The sequence below is a fragment of the Mytilus edulis genome, chromosome 1 (assembly GCF_963676685.1).
Source record: "Mytilus edulis chromosome 1, xbMytEdul2.2, whole genome shotgun sequence".
Lineage (NCBI taxonomy): Eukaryota > Metazoa > Mollusca > Bivalvia > Mytilida > Mytilidae > Mytilus > Mytilus edulis.
This window is the reverse complement of record NC_092344.1, coordinates 34,500,288-34,509,839: the sequence shown is the minus strand read 5'-3', so window position 1 is coordinate 34,509,839 and position 9,552 is coordinate 34,500,288.

Sequence of the window (9,552 nt, the reverse complement as noted above, 5' to 3'; positions counted from 1 at the left end):
TGGATGGAGGACACCCAGTGTTTTTATCCAAAACTTCTCCCGATTTTCTCTTTGCCTATTTTGCCATGTACAATCCTGCTCGATCACAAGGATCTTCATATGATCAAAATCTTTCAGATTGTGATCTGGTAACCTGAAGTTTTGGCTGACAGGAATATACGTTTTTTTTGTGAGGTCACTCCTGTAGCCATTGAGGCGTTTGTGAAATGGCTGCATAGATTCACCAACATATTGGAGACCACATCTAGGACACTCAAGAACGTAAATCACGTTTGAGCTTTTGCAGTTGACATTGCAGAAGATCTTGAATGTCTTTTCTGTGGTCTTACTGTGAAATGTTGATGAATGCTGCAATTGGTTGCAACATTTGCAGCGCTTATCCCAACAAGGCTGGCAATTACCTACAGTATGGTTAGGTTTGGAATGGTCAGCACGGACAAGTATATTTCTCAGGCTGTTAGGTTGTTTGAAGGCAATCATAGGAGGCTCAGGAAAGATTTTGGATAACTTCGAATGTTTCTCGATTGCTGTCCAATGATCACGAATGGTCTAGTATTTATTTCTTTAATTCAAATGTCGATAAAAACCCAAATTAGTAAACAGTCAATACAGTAGTCTCCAAGAAATTACATTTCTATCTGGGACTTTTATACTCAATATATATGTCCCAGTTTCACTCAAATAATCAGAAATTAATAGCATGGTATTTGCTGTTATCACTGAAAGTTAACAACTGTAATATATTTGAGCGTTTGGCTTTATCAACTTTTATAGACTTTCACCATTCCTCAATTTATACCTTTATTTTGGTATTCCTTTTATACATGTTCTGGAAAAAGAAGGTAAATAAAAGCAACAGTAGTATACAGTCATTCCCAAAAAATGGGTACAATTCGAATGTAGACACTGTTAAAAAATAAATTTCAACTGAGCAGAGAGAGTGTGTTGTTTTCTTCTGTGTCTATATCTAGTCTGTCATTTTTTTAATTTTTACTTACACCATTTTAGCTGTTTTCTAGTTTTAGCATTTTTTGTAAGACAAAGTAAGTATGAACGTATCGGAGGTTAATGTTATATAAAGTCATCTTAAAAATTGCATTAGAGAAAAACACAAGATTTAAATCCAGGCTCATGTGAAATGGGTTACATTTAACACCATAGCAAACTGATTTATACGTATTATTCTGTATATATTGAAAGTAAATACCAATTTTAAGGTCTGAATTAATATAGTGTTTAAAAAAAAATTCAAATAAGTAGTTTTCACAACTTATTTAGCAATAGATTTATTAAACTAATGAAATGTTATGCTGTATAATATTTTAGTTTCATAATACAGCTTTCCAGGAAAAACCCTATTATTTATGTTTTGAATTACTTGTATGTATTTTTTATGCTTGTATTAATCCACACCCCCATCTTTGTTACGGAGGTTGATAGCAAACCAGTATCTGAATGCTGATACATAGTAACACTTAACTCTTTAATGCTAGCTTTTCTAATCAATTTATTGACATTACAAACTAAAAAACTGTTTTCTATCAAGTTTTAGCACATACTTACAACTTCTCGTCCAATCAAATTGCTTGAATTTGCCTTCTAATTTTCATAGTACATACTTTTTCCGTGTACTAAGTAACTACGCATGAATGACCACAAGGGTAAGATTTCATTGTATTGTAATCAAGATATTAGAACAAAAATTGCTACTGGCTATTTTGAAATAAATGATGTGTTCCAAATTTAATACCCTAGTCCCACTAGGCCACGATCGCACTACGATCTGTGAAAAAAATGCAAATTTTGATGATCGTAGTGCGATCGTGTAGATCGCAGTAAGGTCGTATCAAGGTCGTGGTGAGGTCTTCAAGATCGTGAAGAGCGTGGCCAACTTTGAACATGTTCAAAACAATCGTGGTGCGGTCGTGGCGAAATCATGTCGTAGTAGAAGCGTAGTGAGAGCGCACTAAGATCGTAGTAAGATCGCAAAGGTCGCTGTACAATCGTAGCGAGAGTGTAGCGAAAGCGTGATTCTATTCGGAGAGATTGCGCTACGATCTCACAACGACGTTATCACGACCTCACTACGACCATCACGTTCTCACTGCGACCCAACTACGCTTCCACTACGACTATACCACGCTGTTCACGACCATAGTACGATTCTAGCACGCCCTTGCCGTCCTCATCACGCTCTTCTTACGACCTGACTACGTTCACACTACGACCATCATTCTCATTGTCATTTTCACATAAGATATATGAAAAAGCTCCCTAGATTTTGTTTGTTTGAATGTAATTATCCATTTGCTCTAACGACTCAACCATGCTTCTCGTTTTTATATAGATTAGATCGTTGGTTTTCCCGTTTAAATGGTTTAACACTAGTAATATTTTGGGTCCTTTATAACGTGCTGATTGATGTGAGCCAAGGCTCCGTGTTGAAGGCCGTACCTTGGCCTATAATGGTTTACTTTTATAAATTGTTACTTGGATGGAGAGTTGTCTCATTGGCACTCATACCACATCTTCCTATATATATTGATACATCTATGTCATATCTGCTATCGTTCACTAAAATATCGTCATTGAGCTTCATGGACCAGCAATAGGTTGTAATTTATGTTGGATTGGTCGGTCCGACATCTCTGCTTGATCAGAATTCGTTACTTTGCTCCCTTTGCCTCTACATCAACTCCTACCACCATGCCCACGTGTTCTGGTAGATTTTGGTGGCATGACTGTATTGTTTCCGAGAAATCTACGATTTAATCAGAAATAGAAGGAATGGAACTGTATTGATATGGAACACGATGTTGACGTTATTGCTGAGAACGTAGTAAGATCGTGCTATGAACGTAGTATAATCGTGGTAAGAACGTGTAATAATCGCAATAAGATCGTGTTGCAATCGGATAACTCGTTGTTTGGTCGTAGTGAGAACGTGAAGAGCGTAGAAAGATCTTGATAAGCGTAGTGAGGTCGCAAAATAAGCGCGGTGAGAACGTGGTATAATCGTAGCGGGATCTTTGTAGAAGCGTAGAGAGGACGTAGTAGCATCGTGAAAGCAACGAAAATTTACATTTTATTTTAGATCGCGGTGAGCGTGGTGCGATCGTGGTCTAGTGGGACTGGGGCTTAACTGAATAGTTTGTAATTAGTTTTCAAACAGATTTTTAACATCCTACTAATCGATCTTTTGATCTAAATTTTGTTTTTAACAATTAAAAAAGTTTCTTTCATTTAAATAAAGAGTAATAATAATGGTGCTTTATACCTTGACTAAAGTACAACTCAATCTAAAATGTGTAATCCTTTATCTTCCATGCAATTACTTTGTACACAAAAAGAGTCAACCACGAATCGTTTGAAGGGAAATTTGATATATGTAGTCATAAATTGGTCGATAATTGGTTGCCTAATGTCCAGTGACAAATATTTCATACACATAAACTATCTACTAGACTACCTATGGGTACATACCAGGGGCAGATCTAGCCATTTTTAAAAGGTGTTAACAGTTTCAACCAAAGATGTGGGAGGGGGATCCAACTGTTTTTACTCATTCAAAAGCTAGTTTTAGGTTTTATGTGAAATTTAAAAAATGTTTTCAAGAATGTAAAGCTTTTACTGCAATTTAAGAATTGTCTTCTCTTGGTCAATTCATTTTGTCATTTTACCATGCAAATAAGTACATGTATAGTAAAACAACGCTTCGTTCATATCAATAAACATACTTACACCAGAAGGTACCTTCTTTACATTCTAAAGTCAAGGGGCTTTTGAAATCTCATTTTTACCATGATATTATAGTGAGTAGATTTACAAAATTACGTAAATGAGCTACATCCAGTCAGCCAAAACATATCAAATAGACTAATTACAGGATTACTCAAGTTGTAAATATGTGCTAAATTGGATATTGTATAGAAAGGTATATACTATGAAAATAAGAGCTTGGGGCAAAGCCCCTCGCTCTAATTTTCATAGTATATACCTTTCTATACAATAACCGAGACATATGTTTCTTTTAGTCAAATGGACTTGTTCTTGTCAAAATCTCCGTAACGATTCATGAACTTTCACTCAAAAATATGTTTTACCTAAACCGAATACTGTTCAACTTAATTGTATTAGCTCTATACAGATAATGTCATCTTCCTTCACACCATAATGTATGTATTATACTCAACTATGAAGTTTTGAAGTCAAAATAGTTTCATTTCGAAAATGTCTATCCTCCGTAACGACATTTAAAACCTCCATAACGGACAATTCCAGTTCTTACCAACAGCAAACCTATAAATGAATGTAAATATTGGAATTAAATGACAAACAAGACAACAGAATTAAACATTTTTTCTTAGTAAATCGTTATCTAAAAAAGAGTAAAGTCCTGTTAGAGAAATCAAGTTTATTAAACGTTATAATGTTGCTCACATAATAGGGAAAAAACAAGTTAACCTACCTTTCTCAAAACAACATTTTTTTTCTCAAAATCTGTATTTTGTTTGTCTGTTTTCTTTATAATAAATGATGTCTGCTACAGAAATGACTTTCGGCAGTGTCGGCAGCCGCTGATACTGATAAAAAAAGTCTGACAACTTAACTGTAAATAACTGCGTCACGGAGGTTATTTAAACGGAGGTTAAGCTGGGGTCACACATTCACGATTTTTACTGCCGTCCTTGACAGGACCATTCCCGATTAAAATTTGTCAAAAGTCTGATCAAGATCCTGTGAATCGTGGATGGAAATTCGATTTGTATATTTCGCCAGGTAAAATTCGACCGAGTCTGTCACGACTGCGTCCCGATTCTACCGAATGTAATCCGACAGAGATCAGATAGTGACAAGACAGTGAACCGACGCTGACGGAAGTTATCCGTTCGAAAACTGTCGGCATAATCGGGATGATCAGGTACTGTCGGAACGTAATCCTATCACGGTCCGCTCTATCGTATTGCAAACGGCTTTGTCTGGTCTCAGTCGTATTGTATTCTGTTATTGTCGGGACTTCTCCAGATCATTCCCGTTCCACAGGACACCGTGCTGAATACACAGAACATTGTTAGGAATTCGATCCGATACAGCAGAATCTGTCACGACATAGGCACGATTGTAATCCGACTAGACAAAATCGGCTGAGTTTCCCCGAATGTTACGGGACGCACCTAACTGTCGGGGTGCTTTGCCGAACTATTCGGACCCTTCCCGACCAGTAGGAATCTGTTACGAACTAAAACGACTGCGTTCAGACAATGATAGGACATTCCAGATAATTGAGGATACTAATCCGACTTTTTGACTTTTCGTGTCGTATCGCTGTCTGATCTCAAACGGGAGCAATAATCGGCAATGTGTGAACCCCGCATTAGTTTTATTTACATTATACATGGAAATATGTAACAATATTGTTGAGTTGCTTTCTCAAAACTGATTATTGAGAAGCTTTATGGGTGCTTTCAATGCAATAATTATCATTTTGATTTGTTCTTGGTTAGTGCGTTCCAAAATACGCGTTACGTAGGTTGGATTCTTATATGCGACAATCGAAGAAAAGGGAAAGAGAAGATTTTTTTTTGATTTTTCGTTTCATTGCAATAAAAGTTAAAGGCAGGATTTTAAAATTTGATGTATCAACTTTGCTTAAAGTCACTTTAGGCATGATTTCCAATCATATAAATTTGTTTTGACTGTACCTAAAGATACGTTACGGTAGGTTAAAATACGTTTATCGGCGACATTGGTTTAATGGGTAAATCAAAGTGTATATTATAACTTTTGATTCTAAAATATTTTTGTGGATAAAAATTAATATAGTGTCAAATAAAAAAAGCAAATCTAATCATGATTTAGATGAAATAAAGTATTTTAATTCACACCGATATTTGGAGTTTTTCTTGGCGACATTCGGAATTCGTGTGATTTCCGTATATTGAATAGAAAATCACACAAATATATTTACGATATACATCACAAAAGAATATAATTTTATTTTAGTATACATATTAATCACTTAGAACACGAAAAAGATTATCTGTGACATATGTTAAGCTTGCATTTTGTGGTTATTTGCCGGCGACACTGAAATTTTGTAATTGTACCCATTTTTTGGGAATGACTGTATATCTCTGTTCAAAAGCCATAAATCGAAAGAGAGAAAACAAATCAATGTGACCTACCGCATTAGACTGTTTACCGGATTTGTAATATATTAAGCAACACGACTGGTGCCACATGAGGAGCAGGTTCTGCCTACCCTTCCGGAGCACCTGGGTCGCCCCAAGTTTTTGGTGGGGTTCGTCACGGTTGATTAGTCTTTAGTTTTCTATGTTGCGTCCTCTGTACTATTATGTGTCTGTTTTTATTTTTATTTTTAGCCATGGCGTTGTCAGTTTATTTTCAATCTATGAGTTTGACTATCCCTCCGGTATCTTTTCAACTTTAAGAGGAAACAGCGAAACAACAGAAAATTCGACAAAAAATAAACCACAATACATCATGCATAGTAATATTTTTAATTGGGGATGTCATATTTTGTCGATCAATGTAGTTTGGTTCGAATGAACAAAGAACGATAACTCCGATTATAATTTTACCTTTATTGCTATTTTCATTTAAAAATCAACTAGTTTTCACGAACTCGTGTAAATGGCTAAACATATAATTTTATACATAATTTTGTTACTCAATATCTGAGTGTATTTTTCATTTTAAAAATTGCTTGAAAAACTTAAAATAGAAAACAGTCAATGATTATAATTATACTCTCTCACAAATTACAACAATTTTTACATATTTCAATCAAATATTATTAAAAAGCCCGTAAGAACTGTCAAATAAATATTGCATTCAATATGTTGTCGTGTCTCTTTATTATGGCATTACTCCCATATTATCCTGTTTCTTTGGTTTAACATATTTCCCCAAAAAGGTTTGTGTTGTTATTATTCATTACTTCAATTCTGGCGTTATTAATATAATTATTTTCTTTCCTTTAATTTCTCTTTTGATGTTTCTGTTTTTGTTTTTTGTAATAGTGTTAGTTTGTCCGTGATTTTGATCCTTTGGCTTGGTTATACAGGTATTTTTCAGCATTTTCTTGATCTTGGTGGTTATCCATGGCAATCATTTATTGGACTTGACTATTTTAAATGTAATGTGTTTGCCTATACTGGCGACTTAGTGTTTCTAAAACGTCAGCCATGCTTCGTTGGCATTTTTGTTGTTTTGGATGTTTTTCTTTATATGTGACGACAGTGAATCTATATTTTGCTCGAGATATTTTGATTCAGTTCATTCCAGTTTCTTCGTGGAATTGTGTTGTAATGTGGGTCCTACTAAAAAGCACCCGGGAGTGCTCGGGTAAGAAAAAGCCCCCGGGGAAAAGAAAAGGCGCCCGGGGGAAATATATAGATTTTGTATTGGCATGAGACAACTTTGTGTCGATGAAAAAAGTTATGCACATTGATTTTTTTTTAAATTTTAGACAAGTATTTTGGAAATTCAGATAATAGACATTTGTAATAAAGCACAAAAACAAGACTAGTATGAATGTTTCAATTCCCGGGCGCTTTTTAGTAGGACCGTGTAATGCTTATGTTAATGCTTTTGAACTTCATCTTTTCTTCGTGTGTTTTCGGACTACACATACGACATCATACCATTATACGATCCCAAAAATACTTTTGCGGTCATATAACTAGAGGCTGTCAAGAGCCTATGTCGCTCACTTGTTACTGTATTTACTGATGTCGGCCATCTTGGTTGGTATGCGAGGTCATTGGACACTTTTTTAAAATAGATACCCTAGTTATGATTGTGGCCAAGTTTGGTTAAATTTGGCCCATAGTTTTAGAAAAGAAAAGATTTTTGTACAAGTTACAAAAATGACGAAAAGTTGTTCAATATTGACTATAAAGGACAATCACTCCTTAAGGGGTTCTCTGACAATTTTGGTCATGTTTGACTTATTTGTAGATCTTACTTTGCTGAACATTATTGCTGTTTACAGTTTATCTCTATCTATAAAAGTATTCAAGATAATAACCAAAAACTGCCAAATTTCTTTAAAATTACCAATTCAGGGGCAGCAACCCAACAACAGGTTGTCCAATTTGTCTGAAAATTTCAGGGCAGATAGATCTTGACCGGATCAACAATTTTGTCCAATGTCAGATTTGCTCTAAATGCTTTGGTTTCGAAGATTACAGCCAAATCTACATTTTACCCCTGTGTTCTACTTTTAGCCATGGCGGCCATCTAGGTTTGATGGCCAGGTCATCGGACACTTTTTTTAAACTAGATACCCCAAGGATGATTGTGGCCAAGTTAGATTAAATTTGGCCCAGTAGTTTCAGAGAAGAAGATTTTTGTACAAGTTACAAAAAATGAAAAAGTTGTTAAAATTGACTATATAAAGGGCAATGGGGTTGACTGACAATTTTGGTCATGTGGACTTATTTGTAGTTCTTATTTTGCTGAACATTATTGCTGTTTACAGTTTATTTCTATCTATAATAGTATTCAAGATAATAACCAACCAGGTGCTCCGCAGGGCGCAGCTTTATACGACCGAAGAGGTCGAACCCTGAACAGTTGGGGCAAGTATGGACAAAACATTCAAGCGTGATACAGCTCTGAATTTGGATTGTGATCAAATTTTTGACATTATATGGGTTTTTTACACAAAACAAATGTCAATATTTTACAAATCAATTAAAGATTTCTTCTTCAAACTTATTTAAATCTAAAATTAAATAGTTGACACAGCATAGGTTTCTGACACAGAATGAATGTGGTCTAATGAACTTAAATTATTTTTTTTTGCCTTTGAGCAATTCACTATGCTGTTGAATATTAATCCTCTCAAAAAAATGTATGAAGAAATTTTCTTTTTATTTATGAAATCTGAAATGAGAAAAATTTAGCCCCCCCCCCCTTTTTTTTCACATCCTCCTTTCCCTTTTTCCAAAACTGATATCAATTCAAATTTCTAATGGAGTTTGCAACAATAACTACTCTTTTAAATACATCATAAAATATTAAAATGTAAAATAAACTGCTTGTTATCACTGAATGGTAAAGATTGGTTGGTATAGTGAATATACATTGTATATTGTACATGTATAAAACAATGATTTAAGTTGATTCTACTACTATTCTGAACAAAGAAAGATAACTCCAATTGAAAATTTCTTGCTATTGCACAACATTGTGCAATTAGATATTTCTTGCTATTGCGCAATACTGTGCAATTAAAAATATTTGCTGTTGCACAATACTGTGCAATTGAAGATTTCTTGCTATTGCGCAGTACTGTGCAATTGAAGATTTCTTGCTATTGCTGAATACTGTGCAAATGAAAATTTCTTGCTATTGCACAATACTTAATATAATAATTTTGGATCCTGATTTGAACCAACTTGAAAACTGGGTCCATAATCAAAAATCTAAGTACATGTTTGGATTCAGCATATCAAAAAAGCCCAAGAATTCATTTTTTGTTAAAATCAAACTTAGTTTAATTTTGGACCCTTTTGACTTTAA